Source organism: Uloborus diversus, chromosome 10, assembly GCF_026930045.1.
Source record: "Uloborus diversus isolate 005 chromosome 10, Udiv.v.3.1, whole genome shotgun sequence".
Lineage (NCBI taxonomy): Eukaryota > Metazoa > Arthropoda > Arachnida > Araneae > Uloboridae > Uloborus > Uloborus diversus.
This window is the reverse complement of record NC_072740.1, coordinates 37,922,902-37,939,319: the sequence shown is the minus strand read 5'-3', so window position 1 is coordinate 37,939,319 and position 16,418 is coordinate 37,922,902. Positions and strand designations below refer to the sequence as shown.

The 16,418-nt window shown below is 31.0% G+C and overlaps 1 protein-coding gene across 2 annotated transcripts in view; it reads left to right on the top strand.

Annotated features, from left to right (window-relative positions):
• LOC129231253 (uncharacterized) overlaps positions 1-16,418 on the top strand; it is a 352,203-nt gene that overhangs the window by 235,966 nt on the left and 99,819 nt on the right. The gene's annotated exons all lie outside the window — the stretch shown is intronic.

Below are 16,418 nucleotides of genomic sequence, written 5' to 3'. Positions count from 1 at the left end.
AAACACATTGAAAATTTGATCTGGCCTATTGTTGTCTGAGAATACAGGTTGTCCTCTGCTTGAAACTGTATAAAGAATTTTTTTAGTCCGTCATTTACCATTTTTTTAAATTTTTTCAGATTTAATCACTTGTCGTCTCGAGTGATTACCAAAGTTCAACATGGTAACGTTCTTTATTGTCTGCCTAGGTTCTGAAATGGAAATATTTAAAAACTAGAAAAATCTCACCAACTAAAGGCAAGGTACCTATACTTAGGTCTCAGAAAATACGTATGTCTGACAAATTTTAAAAGAAATAAAAAAATAAAAAAAATGAAAACTGAAATGCGAAATCGCATTTCTTATTCCAAATCTCATCAAAATAAATTATTTTTAAAAATTGTTTCAGTTTGTATTTGGTCCGGATTTCAGTCAGCACCTTCTTCAAAAACTCTTATGAGTGCGGGTGATAGGCCTTAAACTTTCTTCTGTTTTTTCTTCCTATTATTTGCATTAAATAACACAAAATATGACGAAAGCATCCCTACAGAAAATGAAATGTAGCTTCAAGCCACTAAAAACCGTGAAAAATAGGTGGCCCATTGTTGTACCCCAATATTCCCATTTTCGATACATGTTGAGAGCTTGTGAAAACTATGAAACGTTTTAAGTCAATAAGCGGTTTAATTCATAACTGAAAAATTAATAATGCAATTCTAAACTTACCAGATCTTGGAAAACAGTATTTGTGATCTGCCCAAATTAGACTTTTGGCTCTTCCACGAGTGAGTCGAATCACGCGCTAAGAACGACTAAGTTATCTGATGTATACAAAAAAAAATGGCAATCACTGAGAAAGCGTCTTTAGTTACCTAAATGGTAACACGACTTGGTGATTTTTTTCGGAGCTCGTAAGTTCGAAAAAGAGGCTACTAGAGAGCAAAATCGTCGTCATGGAAACAGGGGGCCATTGTTGCCACCTCGGCACAAAGTTGTACTGTTTTACGGTACGAAACAAAATTTTACTTATGTAGATGATCAAACTAAAAGACACTTGAAACCAGATATCCTTTGTTTGAGAGGACTGTGTACTAGAACTTTACATGGTTATTGTCTTATTTTATCAGAAAATAAAAATTTAACTAAAATATCTCCAAGTGTGTTTGCTGTTTTTTACATTTTTGGTAAAATGAGACAATAACCATGCAAAGTTCTAGTACACAGTCCTCTCAAACAAAGGATATCTGGTTTCAAGTATCTTCTAAAAACAGCAAACACACTTTGGAGATATTTTAGTTAAATTGTTATTTTACCTTTACATATCTTTATATTTATATCCTATACATTTAGCCTTAAAATGATGAACTAATTAACATGTCTGCTATCCTGATGATGCACTAAGCGTTATCTTCAGAAATAAAAAATGCTGCATATTTGCGTGGATGTGAAATTAGAGATTTTTGTCGAAAATTTGCACTAAAAGAAAAATCCCTTTGGAAATATGAAATCTAAACTGTGTTTGCCTTAACTGGAAAATAAGAATGCATGGCAGTAGTAATTTGAAATTAATATTTGAAAAACTGGTATTTATATAAACTACATTTTTCAGAAAATTAGATCTCATTTGCTAATTAACATGCTTTAATTTGAAGTCGAAATAGTAAATTTTTAAAGGAACTACTTAGCTTTTCTAAAAGGATCTTTGAGCAGTTTAGAATACATTTGCGAGAAATCAAAACATCTAAAATTGAGACTCAGCTCGCAATTTTTTATGCATTTTAATTTGTGTAATAGAATAAGAGCTTCCTGGTAGTCATTTATTATCTTTATATAGTTATTGTTCTGCTAATAATTTTTTTTTTCAACTTTAGAATTGAGTAATATCCAGCACAGTTCAATTGCGAGATAAAATTTGCCTTGAGCAGGTAAACGGCAGGATCTTTAGAAAAATGAGTTTTCACGAAACTTGAAGAAACGCGTTTTGATTTCAGTACTAACAATAGGAAAATGCTTTATTCAGCGGAAACCAGATGAGCAAGATTGTACACTAGGGTATTTCAAAAATGCATGTAAAAAAGTTTCTCCTAGATAACAAGCATCCCCTCAATATTTTAGACTTTTGGATAGTAATATAATGGAAGAATTTTAGCTTCCTATTTCAACTAAAAGACGGTGCTCAACCCCCTCCCCCAAACTTCATAAGTATGGGGGTGTTAAAAATTCATTGAACTGAAAAAACAATGCTACATATTATAATATACACGGTTAATATGCATATACGTTGCAATAAAATAATGATTTACAAAAAAAAAAAAAAAAAAAAAAAAAAAAACAGGAGGGAAAATTAAATGTTTTTAAATTTGTGGCATTTTTAATGGCACGGCTAATGTTTAAATGAGGAGTCATTGAGCACCCTCTTAAAATTTGAGTAAGAAGCTAAAACTTTTACAGCATATTACTATTAGTAAGTCTAAAAAAAAATGGATTGTCCTGGAACCTAGCTGAAACAAAGTTTTTTTGAACCACCCCATCGTAGAGTAAAACTAATGCACAATGGATGAAAGAAAATGCAAAGAAAAAAAAATAAAATTAAAAATGTACTGACCTTTACCTGCCCACGGCAATAATTATATGCATAAAAAAATATGTCTTCACACTTACGCTGCGAATAGCAATGGATATTTATGAAAATAAATAAAAGTGAGCAAAACTAGTTAAAATTTTAGATAAAATTATCACATTTTGCATAAAAATAACGTGCTGGAGTACTTTTCGCTTAAATATATTATTTTTTGCATGCTTTTATTACTTTCCGAGAAAATCTTTGCGTCCTGTTTCGGCAAAAATAACCTTTTGTATCAACGACAGAAATGAAACCCGTTGCCTCACATGTGAAAACATTTGCTACTAATTAAAAATCAACAACGTTTGAAAAGTTTTTTTACTTCCTGAAATATCCTTTTCACATTTATTTTTTTACTCAAACTCCTGTTATAGATTCCAAAGAAAAGAAATCTTGTTTACAAGGCAACAACTGGAAGGACACTTAGTAACATCGACATAGGAGACGAAATATTAAATATATTTATTCCAACAGTATCAATGAACGTGGACGTGTGTGGCTTTACGGCTCCCTGTTTCCTTTTAAAGTCATTCTTATTCGTCCAATACATATTCAATCTTCGGGTTCTATACTCGCTTTCAACTGTAACACCGCCTTATTACTAATTAACATGAAAGTGAAACTCAGATATCTCTCGGCGTACATTCGATTACTTGCTTTACCGCTTTAATAAATTCATGAAGCGTCGAAACAAACTCTCTTAAAGGCATTCGCACTTATTTTGAGCGAAAATGGTGCATTTAGAACTCGGTTCGAGTCAAAATATAAATATATATATATATATATATATATATATATATATATATATATATATATATATATATATATATATATATATATATATATATATTTATATATTTATTTATTTTTTTGACAAAGCGATGTAAGGTAATGGGAGTAGTAACAGACAACGGTCCAGTAACAATCAGTAGTAAGTATGGATCTAAATAAAAAGAATTTTAGGCGGGTAAACTTGACGTTGCCGCGACCCATACGGTGCAATCATCTAGTATTATTTGGGGGAATTTTATGATTTAGTTGGCATTTACAAGGCAGTGGTGGAAGGTTATGAATAGCCACCAAGAGGTCTACCGGTGTTTATCGTTCATTTGAATTGAATAAGGTTTTAGGCGTAAAAATAAAGAACTTTTGCACATTTTGAAGGGGAATTATGTCCATTACTCATCCTTTCTTCATCCTATCTGTTCCTGGATGCCATCAGAGTTTTAGTATCTGTTACTGGAAGTCGGACCCTTTTTCGAAATTGAGCGAATAAAAATATAATTAACTAATTCAGAGGATCCAGAAGCAGCCAAAAGTCAGATGAGATGTAGTTTAATGAGAGAAAAATACTTTTAAAAGTCTAAGTACATTAAAATGCTAATTTAAACTTTATCACCCTAAGTTGCTTGAGAATAGTAGAAGACAGTAAAACGAATTGAGTCTGAAAGCTAATTCTTGTAAAAGTGGTTATGATATGCGTGGAAATACGTCAAAAATAAAACTCAAATATATTTTATCCGCAATTTAGTTTCTTTGGAGGCCCTTTAAAGAATTTACATAGGAAATTGTGTCCGAAAAGTGAACAATGACCGCTACAGTGCGGTCTGATGGCAGTGTGGCAAGTATGATCATTTTAGGTGACGACTGGACAGGAGAACGATAGTCCGAGTTTTTAATGAAAAGTTAGCCATTATGATTTAACCTATGTGATTTGGTCGATATGACATGGGACATGGATCCGTCTTTATTTAATGCAGCAGGTAAACATCTTTTTTTTTGGTAATTTCCTTTAAGTTGGAAATTTGTACGATTTTGTTTAATGATTTAGTTTTGAACGCTTAGCTACGATAGATATGACAGATTTTTTTTTTTCAAATCATTTTGATTTTTTGGTAATTGCTTCCCGATTGGATGTTTTTTCGCGATAATAGATTATCATTCATTTTTCAACGCTTATGCACAGTGATTGCGCATTGTTCCTGTTAAAATCATACGTAGCTTAAGAATTTCAAAAATTAAAGACAGTCAAATGAGTGGTTTTAGAATTTGTTTTTGGTTTTTATTTTGCCTACTTAAAAAAAGAAAAAAAATATTACTACAATTTTAAATGTAACAATTCTTAAGAGTAATTTTTATAGTATTACATAAATTTATTAGTTTTTTTATTATTATTTTTACTTTATGTATCATGGTTTTGCTTTAAATAATATGACTCTCGGTTTACTTTTGTATGACTTTTTCTATGAAAAAAGTGTCTCATAAGATAGATTCAAAGCCATGCGAAGCCAAAAGTAATCACCTGGCTGCGGACTGTATGATTTCTTTTACGTTTTCGTTTGAAAGAAAATTGGAGGTTCCATTCGATGAGTTTTATTATGTCAATCAGTGAGAACCATATTAGACATAGTATAAAAGTTAAATGTAGGAATTTGGAACCCATGTTGTTCTGGTCTTGTTTATTTTCTTAATATCAAAACGTTGAGAGTACAGTTTTTTTTCCCTCTTCTCGATCAACAGCCATTGCAGAGGTTACTGCTTCGGGATTATCAAAGTAGGTCTCCTTTTCTTTTTTTTTTTTTTTTCACTTTGATCATTCTGAATGATGAAATAACAGATACTGTATCATTTGTCTGCAAGGTATCAGGAAGTTTATTATAAAAAAAAAGAAAAAAGACTTAATGGTCCGTATATGAAATGGTAATTTTGAACTTATATCCCTCACACCTTCTTCCACACTTTTCACTCCAACGCAGCTTTTGACACGCTGACAATATAAACATGTGCAAAACTTTTTTATGATGTCATGACCTATCGCCGCCTCAGAGCAAAAGTAAGACATCTAATCCCAGAAATAACACCAAGATATCCTACTTTTGCTCTGAAGCGACGATATGTATATTCTAATGTGAAATAGGTAGGCAGTTATTATTATTAAGTTTGAAATTTTGAACATATAGTTCTAATGACATTCCACATAATTTCTGTGCTAGATGGAAAACAGTATCTAAGAAAATGGTCTTACTCTTCATCCTACAACATACATTTTAAAGTTTCTGAAATTAAAATACTAAAGAACGTGATTGATTTGGTTGTAAAAAAAAGTACAGTCATACCATTATTGACAATATTCTGAATATTTCGTAGTCTGGTATTTTAATCAATAAATAGCGTATGCATTAAAATATAATTAGGAAGAAAAGGCTTTTTTTTTTTTGTTCAATACGTCATTGTATTGGTTCTGAAATTTAAAAGGTTTAAGATTGGAAAATAGTTTCCAATCTAAATATGGATAAGTATATGAGCAATCTAAGACTTGAGTCTATATAGCCAAATATACATATCTGCAAAAAAAAAAAAAAAAAAAAAAAAAAAACACTGTTACTAACAGTAAGTGAAAAACCAAATTAAAATTACAAAACTAATTTTCCAAGCATTTGTCAAATTTCAGTATTCTTAAAATAGCCTTGAATTGTGTTTCTACATCAAAACGAACACAAAAGGGGAAGAAGAAACATAAGCTTTATCGCAAAGAAATAACAGAAAACAAAAGACATTTTTCCTCTCTAGCGGAAAGAAACCTATTCATTGCTAGCAAAAACAAAAGAGCGTGAAAACTATGATCTTAGACATAAACTAATAAAAGATCTATCCTTTGTGTTTAAAGACGCAATAGTGCAGAAAACCACTAGAGATCTAAGACGGATGAACGCAGAATTGAAATGAAGTATTCCAACCGAAATAGAGCCACAGTCAATAGTAAAACCTCACTTGCCATCACTTTATCCGAAGCAAGGAATGGGAATGATTATTCGCTCCTAAGAACATTATTTTAAGCCTCGGAATGAACGCTTTCACATTTTTTTCTGCGATTTTCAGGTTTCGTGGAATGCATTCTTAGTTACTAAGCTATTAATATAATTAATCGCTACGTGCTCAGCAAAGGAGGATTTAGGGGACGATGATTTTTGCTTCAGTCGTGATTTTGCTTGCGTTTTGAGTGAATCTATTCTGAGTTTGGGAAAGGTAGAACAAGTTGGAAGACGCTGAAAACTATGAATGCGTGGGCAAACTTAACAGTTCGCTTTTTATTCAAGAAAACAATATCTTTTTTGAACCATCCGAGAAAATATTGTCTTTAAAATCCCTTTAATAGCCTTCATAGTTGAGATAAATAGTTTTATATTTCTTTTTTTTTCCAGTAGAGCCGCGAATAAGAAGGACAGTTTTATTATATAATTAAGAGGCATCATCTTATGACCTTTTACTAATATTTTTATACGTGAATATAATGCTAAAAGTATTTTTTAAGTTTTTATTTTTCCGTAGCAACTGTCATAAAAAACAATCCTCCGGAATAAGTGTGTTTACATTTTTGTACTGACGAGTTTTGTATTATTGAACAAGAGAATAAATAGAAAAATAATGGTCTCGCTAGCAATGATGATTTTTCATTTTATCTTCCGTTGTTAGCTATAGATTTGACCCTTCTAGTGTACAAAGGTTCTAATCCTGAAATTACTTGCAATTCACAGGTACTGGTACAATTTATTATATGCACCAAAGTTGTGTTACTTGTAAAGTTCATGTTTCAGTGGTCTATTTTGTCGAGATTTCCCCCCTTCAATCTCAAATGTAACACATTACGCACTTATTTCAATAAGTTTTATGTACAGTCAATTATCGATTACTCGAAGAGTCAAATGACTCTAAAACCATCGAGTTATTTTTAGTTCGAGGTACGGGAAGTTCCCTCCTTCTAAAGAGTTGGGAACCCAATGAAAACTTCGGGATAAAGGAATGTTAGAGTTATAAGGCATCGAGTTAACGAGAGTTGACTGTGTCTAGCGAAATACCTATTCTCTTTTGTTTATTTAACCACTTTGAATAAGGGATTGCCTAAAACGACGATATGTTTGTTTGAAGTTTTTATTGTAACTTTTCCAATTCTAACTATGTGTTTAATATAAATTCTCACTCGTTTACATTTCCTTTGTTAAGGAAAGTCGCCTCCTTAAAATCCGTTCAATTTGCGCTTGATGGCATACCAAATAGTTCACACACTGAAAACATCGTTAAATTCAAACGGCATAAACATCATCTTATTTTATAATGCGTTGTTAGAAGGAAATGAAAATATCCACGCCGCATAACCGCATGTTAAGAAATTCTTTGGTCAGCTTAAATAAGTGCAAACGGAACATGTTTTACTTCTTTTAAGATAGAATGAAGAGAGAGAAATAGAGAGAGTGAAAGAGTAGTAAAAATGCTAGAAAGGAAATAAAACTCGAAAAACTCCTGTCGAAGAATATAAAAGATAAGCCAGCTCGGTTGGGCAGCTTTCCCATAGGAACCTACGAAACAGTTGTTTAACATAATGCATCATTTACGCTGTTTCTCCTATAGGTTGTCCTTCTCCGAGAAACTGCTGTATCGATGTTAGTTTCGATAGGGTAGGGGGAATTTTTTATTCGTTCATTCCTTATCATATTTTCGATACTGCCTTGTGACGCTCGAGCTGGAAAGTCTACGCATGCTTGTGTTTAAAAATTTAAGGCTGAAACAAAGTAAAATAGCTGTGCTCGGGATTTTTTTAGATTCGAGGAAGTAGCTATTTTTTTTTTTTTTTTTTGTAATTCTGATGATGGTGTAAAATAAGTAAAGATAAAATTACCTTTTTCGCGAGTGCTCTTTGATGAATGACTGAGAAAGACGTGATTTGAGTTCATAATGTTATTTCTCTATTAACGATAGTTTTGTAAATTATCAACATTAGAAATGAAAGAGTTTACTTTTGTGAGAAAACAGTTAATCACCACAAGAGCGTCTTTAAAGGACACATTACGAAAGCAATTCATATTAATTTTTCAGGAATACAAGGAATATCTCTATCGATGCATAAAATTAAAGGGGGTACACGCATTGGTTCTAAATCGGTGGTACGCATATTATGCATCAAAGTGGTGTGCGTCGCATACTTCTTTAGTTATGTGATAATTTGCAGCGAGTACGTAGCTAAACGAAAAAAGTTATACTGAATTAAATCTAGATTTTAACTTTGAAAAAACGTTTGAGCTATATCGTGTGATACTACATTACAGGAACAATATTACACTTCTTTGTTAACTTTTGGACTAATCTCTTATTTTTTTCAATGCTTTTATTCACTCTGTTCAGTTTACTGACCCTTGGTTCTTCTCTCTGTCAATAACATTAATTTCCCACCGACCAGCTCAAATGCAACTTTAACTGAAATGTTCAATATTTATCTCATTCTGCCTTAGTTCTGGCTATGGGGCGGTAATTTTTAGATCATTTCATCTTCTTTATATTTATTTATTTATTTATTTTTTTTTTTCGTTAAAAACTTCAGTTCTATTACACTTAATTTCTTTATTGAAATACTATTTCACCTTTTTGTGTTCCAGCTGTTACTGAATCTATTATTTCAGAAAGGGTGTAAGTCGAATGGATTCCCGTTGGACTTTCGCCCTTTCTGAAATAATCGATTCAATTGTGCTGTTCGGTATTGCTTTCAATTCTGCTTTAGCTTCGGCTATGGGTTGCTGTTTTGCGGATCCTTTCTTTCTTTCTTTTCTTGCATCTTTGTAAGTATTTTGTATTCATATTCATTTTGTTTATTGAACTATGATATTTTCTGTAATTATGTTTCCATCCTTAATTGTGTGTTAAAAATGTCTTTGCTTCTCGCTAGTTTGACTCTCATTATGTAGAACCTGCCTTTGAGTTTCTTTTAAACCAAATGTTTTGTAGCAGTAAGTTACCGCCCCTAAGCTAGAGCTAAGTCAGAACTACATGCAAAATACCATTTTTTCTTTTTTTTAATAACAAACCTGTATCTTTTTCGCTTTACTCGACTCCAAAGCTCACTGCTAACATTGCTATAATTAACATTCATAGAAGAATTACTTTACATTTATCCCAATTGTGTGTGCAAGCATTAATATCTTGCTTACTACTTGCAATATTCAAGATAATCTTTATGTACGTAAAAACGTAAATGAAGTGTATTTTTAAATTGTACTACATTTATGTTTTTTTTTAAATGTGATTTGTGTTTTGTTTATTTTGTTTAAATTCATATACTTGAAGATCGTAACATTGTTAATATAAAAATCTAAAACTAACTGACGTATCATGCTAATTAATATACTTAATGACTAGAGAGATGCTAAAACATGTACACGTAGTTGGCATATGGAATACTTTAACGTAATTATTTTGAATTATGAATGTAAAAATACTAAATTACTATTTCTATAAGTTACAAAAATGGTTTTTTATTTAAATAACGTACATTCAATGCGTGTATTATTGGTATAAACTTAATAGGTTTTCAACTAGATAGGTTTACACGATTTTGAATGTGTGGGAATGCTCATTTTGTCAAATGCTTTAAAAAGCAATAAAAAGAAAAAATAATAATTTTGGAAAAAGGTAACTCTTGTTATGTTTATCAAAGAATTAAATTTGCAATTTTTCTGTGAAAAACTTGCAGCGAATATAATTGTATCATCATTTAGTATTTGTATTTATATTATCTCGTTCATTTTCATTTTTTTAGCATATTCAATATCTTTTTCTAGTGTTTTTCTTTCAGCTAGTAAATTCGATCATCAGACATTCAAATCACATATTCCATTTATTATTGTTGTCACTCTGAACGCACGATCATTTTAAATTCACTAACACATATAAGTCATATATTTGTCATATATTGTCATATAATTGTCATATATTTTATGTCATATATTTTGTGACAAATTTTTGATTAAAAAATAGATGAAATATTTTGTAATATGAAAGATGAGTAGAAAAGTTTATCACTGCATTACATGCTTAATTTGCTTTTTTTTTTAATTTTACAGGTAAGTCATTTGCCAGGCATTCTACTTACATTGTAAGAAGTATCGAAGTAAAGTAAGCACTGTTCCTTTTTTGTTTCAAATTTAATAACTTTGGTACTGACTAATTTGGTCATAATATGCTTATAGTTGTCATATTGTTTTTTATATTACGCCATGCTAATTTTACTTCCTAATTGTGACAGCTTCTTTGACGCTTCATAAATCTTCTGTGTTATAAATAATTACACCCAAATCACTCCATGATATGGTTTACTAATTTTCCTTCAGTGGTGGCCTGCACTGTAAAAAAATGTGCAAGCTTTGAAGGGTGTAACGTTACACAAATTCTGCAGTGTGTAGTATCATTGTTTTAAAAACTTAATTTGTTGTAGGAACTTTGCACTATGGTTTCAATGGAATTCAAAGCGCATGCGTGAAGGTCAGAATCGGCGCAAAGCAGGTTTCTTCTTATTAGCGAAACGAAAACCGGCCTCTCTGGATGAGCAGTAAAAAATCTTGCTTTGCTGTCTCGACCTTTGTTTGACCTGTCTTTGATTTTCGCGTTGTGGGTTCGGGCACCACTCTGGTTATTTCCTTTCTTAGTGCGATAAAAATGTCTTATTTGTGTATTAAAATAAATAAATAGTCAGTACATATTGGTTGTGAAAAAGTTTGAACTTGATGAATATTTAGCAAACGAATAATTTAAAGCAAGAGGCGTAAAGAAGGGGGTTCTAGGATGATTTTTTTTATACTGTGACAACGAAATTTCAAGTCTTGAAACCTACTGATTTATTTTGTACTTTTAATTCAAAACGTATGGAAAGAAATTATTACTTGATCATTTAATATAGCTGGATAATTTAAACCATCGAAAAGTTTACTTGACGTGTACTTACAATTAAAAATGAGTATCCGTTCACGAAAGTCAGATGAAAGCTGAATTGTTTCTAATGTTGACCTTTTCAAGCAATTTCTCTTAAGGCATACAGAAACTCCTGTTGTAACCTTACGCAGAAATTAGTAAGACTTTACGCTATTGTTACATTACCATGGTGCAACCTTCACAAGCGTTGTGTAACTTTACATCAGTTATATCTGTTAATAGTTGCATTACTCCAGAGCAGAGAAAGCAGCTAAGTGGCCACCAATTTTATGAAGCAAAGTTTCTCTTTTTTTTTCTCAGTTTGGAGTCTCAGTATTTTGCTACGCAAAAACTTACAACTAATATTAACTTACATAATTTCATTCATAATTTCATGATTATGGTGCTTTTAACTCGTGATTCCCGGAATTTCTTGATGCAAATATGGATGACTATGTCTTGATTAAATCTGTTCTCTTCATGATTATCGTGTTTTTGCTTCGGGATAATACACTGCACCATCATAACCAGCAGCTTTTTATGTTTAACGCATCGCCCTACTAACTACAGTGAAACTACATTATAAACGAATTAAACATAGTATTTTTTTAACATCACGTCTTAAATGCCTTTCGTATATACAGCGTTTCCTCGTTTAATCTGCAGTAATGCACTAAAGTTTAATGTGCATGAAAATTTTTTTTGGAATGGAAAATCTATTTGAAATAAGTTCTATGACCCCAAAAAAATACACGTAGCCCAAATACTCGCAAAAACAATCAATAAGAAGAAATGTAACATCATCACTGAAGAACAAACGAAAAAGAAAGCAGTATTTAAATTTCAATTTTTTTTGAGGAAGGACCAACTTACCCCAGTGGCTCACTTACCGGAACCAACGCTAAATTAAAAAGTGAGTTTTACTGAAAAACAATGTTTGAATACAACTACTTTTACTTCAAAACGTATACTTTAATACTACGGTAGACGTAAAAAATGTGTCCTTTGTATATTGTAAATAACTAGATTTAAACAACTATTATAAATTACATGTTAAAAAAATCCGAGAAATGTAAATTTCTTTTTAGTTAAAAAGTTATATTATATATATATATATATATATATATATATATATATATATATATATATATATATATATATATATATATATGTGTGTGTGTGTGTGTGTGTGTGTGTGTGTGTGTGTGTGTGTGTGTGTATGTATAGGGTGAAAGAGCAAGAAAAAGAGAGATAACTACCTTTTAACAAATAGAAATGTTCACTTAAAAATTACTGTATTAGGAACTGTTTTTTCCTACACTTTACCTCCATGCTAAGCTGAGAAGAAAAAACACGCTAATAGGACGCTTCTAAACTAATAGGAAACTTTGTTTCATTTTTTTTTATTTACTCCAAGTTTTCTACCAGAGTTAGACAAAAGTAAGTTACTCATTGAATAAGTAAAGTCTTTGAGTTATGTGAAGAAAATGAAGAGAAGATTCTTTATCCAGAAAATAAACAATTTCGATAAAGTATTTTTACATTTACCATTCAAAGACCGCCATAAGGTAAATATAACTTATTGCGCAGACAAACAAAACACCTTATTCTATGCGCACAAATGAGTATTTCAAATACACTATCTAAACTTTTTGCAATTAAAGCAGGTTTTGTGGTTTTCCTAATACTAGTCTTCCTTCGTAAATTTTCTTTAAATACCGCGGGCGCAAATAAACCCGACAACATCCTTTAGTTATACGACCCAAATTTCCTAAGAGCTGGAATTAGGATCGAAAATTTCTTTAAGCGAAAATAAAAATAGGATTATTTTTTTCTTTCCCACCAATGAAATCTTTTCTTATGCCCTGCCTCAGTAGCAAAGTTACCTGAAGAACTAAAGAAATATTTTTCTCGAAGTATACAACTGAGAAAGCTGTTTCCATGTCTTTTTCTGTAACGACTACAATCAGACCCTTGTCAAACTAAATTACCGATAAATTTCGCCATGATCAGAGTTATCGTAGACTTATCTTTCTTTTCCGGACACCCTTGTCTCTTTTCTAAGACATTTTAAAGCTCTCATTGGAGTAAAGACGCGATCTCCACTTTGGGGAGAAATTGAAACCACGTGCACGTCACTTTCTATTCGTTTCTCTACTTCCAGTCTTCACTAAGGGAAGGGATCATCTACAAAAAATACTTTTTTGGTAGTGGGAAGTGGTAGATTGCTTATTTTAATGTACTGTTGCTGAGATTTGTAAGTGCAGAGGCATTTCCTTGTTTTTTTTTTTTTTGTATCTTTACTTAGCTTACGTAAAGAATGAATATATTTTAACGAAATAAAAACGAATTCCCATTTCGGATAGTAAATTTATAGCAGTGATATGTGGAACTTTAATTAAGTCATAATTTCCAAATAATATTATGCATCGCTATTCCAAACACCTTAAGGAGAAAAAAATCAAAGAAATACTTTTATTTATTCCTTTTAGTAAAAAGCTCTTTACATTTTTTCTTTTTTAAAAGATGATAAAATGTTAGTAAGTCAAACTATCTTACACTAAAAATGTTAGTATAACAGTCAGCATAACAGTCAAATATAATTAACTATGAGAAGAAATTTCTTAACGTTAAAAACAATGTTTTAAAGTATGCGTTTCAAAAGTTGCTGGATATTAGCGAAATATTTCATTCAAACCTTTGTTTTCAAAATTTTAATTTTAACTAGCTGTGTGCCCGGCGCTTCACGGGCTACATCAAAATGAAAGAGACATCAAGTTTTGCATATACTCAGACATCAGTTTCTAATACGTTAAGGATTGAATAAATGCGTGTAATGCAAGGTTTGCAAAACACCAGTAAACATATTTTTAGCAAACATCTCATTAACGTTAGTAATAATTGTCAATGATACAAATTATGAGTATTTTAAATTAGCACAAAAGATGAAAATATATGAATTTTCAACTGTAATCTGTCTCGCGTTAAACTAAATTACATCCAAAAAATTGTTATGCACAATAACAATCAACTTTTTACATTAAAAGACATATATTGCTTGGTTGATTGCGTGAAATTAAAGCATCAAGACTTATTAAATACTAATAATTCCGTTTCTTTAATATCAAGTAATCAGCTTCTACTTAAGATTTAGTTAAAATTATTAAAAGCAAAATTTTTTAGTTCTGGTAGTACTGTTTCATTCAAAGAAATCTAAACAAGCTTAGTTTAACGTATTCTTTTAACTAAAAAAATGTGTTTCAAAATTTTTAAAAAATGAGGGAAAAAGAGAGTTATTATAATTTGAAAACTCTCCCATTCTGGAGAAATGCAAAAAGTGAAGGGGAAAAGTCGAACAAAATAAAAATAATTAGTCGCAAACCCTAAATTTATCAAAATATGAAGATGGGTAAACTTTCACTGCAATAAATAAACATAACCTTTCATAAGCTGAAAAGAGTTGATAACGTTATCTATAAAAATATTTAAAAAAGGGCAGACGAAAAATAAAGGTTATGTTCGAATAGAGCAACCGGTTAACTCGGCTGGTTGTTTTGGTGACGTCAGTCTTACTGAAACCATTATAAAAATGTTATTTATTAACACATATACAAAATGGCAACAGAAAGAAATAAAAATCATTGCTTGGAATAAAAGAAAAATTCTAAAAGAGAAAAAGTAGCTTTATGATTTATGTATCAGAATAAAAGAGAAATGAAGCTAATTTAAAATAAAATTCTAGACGAAAAAGTTGTTTTAAGATTTGGATAGAAGCCAAAAATCTCCCCTTTTAAAACATTTATCAGAATTTTATTTTCAAACCATTATGCAAAACGGCAACAGGAAAGAAATAAACATTCCTGAGTACCGTAATGTTATAAACGTTTTAATTAATATATCCGCTAATTAAAGTCGTTAAATTACGAGATTAGTCTTATTGTTTTCTTTGGAAAATTCAGAGTCGATTGGTACCGGATTTGACTCTTGACTCGCAGCGATTCTCAAGAAGTTCAATATTCATACAGACAGATGGACGTGAACAGATTTTAATAGTATCGATAACAACATGATACATCCAAGGACACTTGAAAAACGTTTTACAAATTGAAAATAAAAGCGATATTTTAACTGGATTGTTTGAAAGTTGTCTTCATATGATCTTGATACTATACGTAGATATTAACGTGGCTATTTGATGATATAAAGTTCTGTTTAGCTCAACATTTGACATAATCGTAATAGACTATAATAATATAACTAATCACTTATGATAAAATTTATGTTCCTATTAACCTAGCAATCAATAAGCACTGGCAGAGGTAGATCTTAATTTCCTTGTATATAGTGCGTTATATGCAAGAATCAATAACATTACAAAACATTATTGTAAACTAAACAATCAAATATTATGTGTTGCACTATAAGTGCTATTCTTCAGCCTACTCATTGAGTAGACTTTATATTAAACGTGGTTCTTATTTAACCGATGAATGAATACCTACAACTGGTTAATTTTTATCCTACTTCTTGATTCCTACAATTAAAAATAAATTGCTTTTAATTAAGTTGAACTTGGTTTGAATTTTCTAAGTCAACTAAAAAACGTCTAGAACTACGCTCTGTATCTTTTCGCTACTAAGAACCACTTGGTACACGTCCGAATTTCAAACGAACCACATAGGCAGAAATCTTACTTTCCTAACAATTGCATTGTGAAATGAGAAAAATCAAGGAGTATTTATTAAATTTTATTACAACACTAAAGATGATGTAGTTCAATTTTACTCAAATAATCGCGGATCACATGAAAGTTGCAAGTTAACCACAGGGTGTGAAGCTATGTTCTAGAATATCAGAACAATATATACAACCTGGTCTGTCTTCTTTTTTTTAGTTTAGATGTCGAAACATGTCTAATTTCTAATAAATCTCTATTTTGTACGGTTACTAAAAAGGGAGAGACGAGGAGAAAAAATATTACAGCATCAGTCCCATTGGAAAACTTCATCTAATAGCTAGATATAAAATCTGAAATAGCAGGAAAAAAAGGGAGGGGGGAATAATTTTATAAACCTAAGTCAGG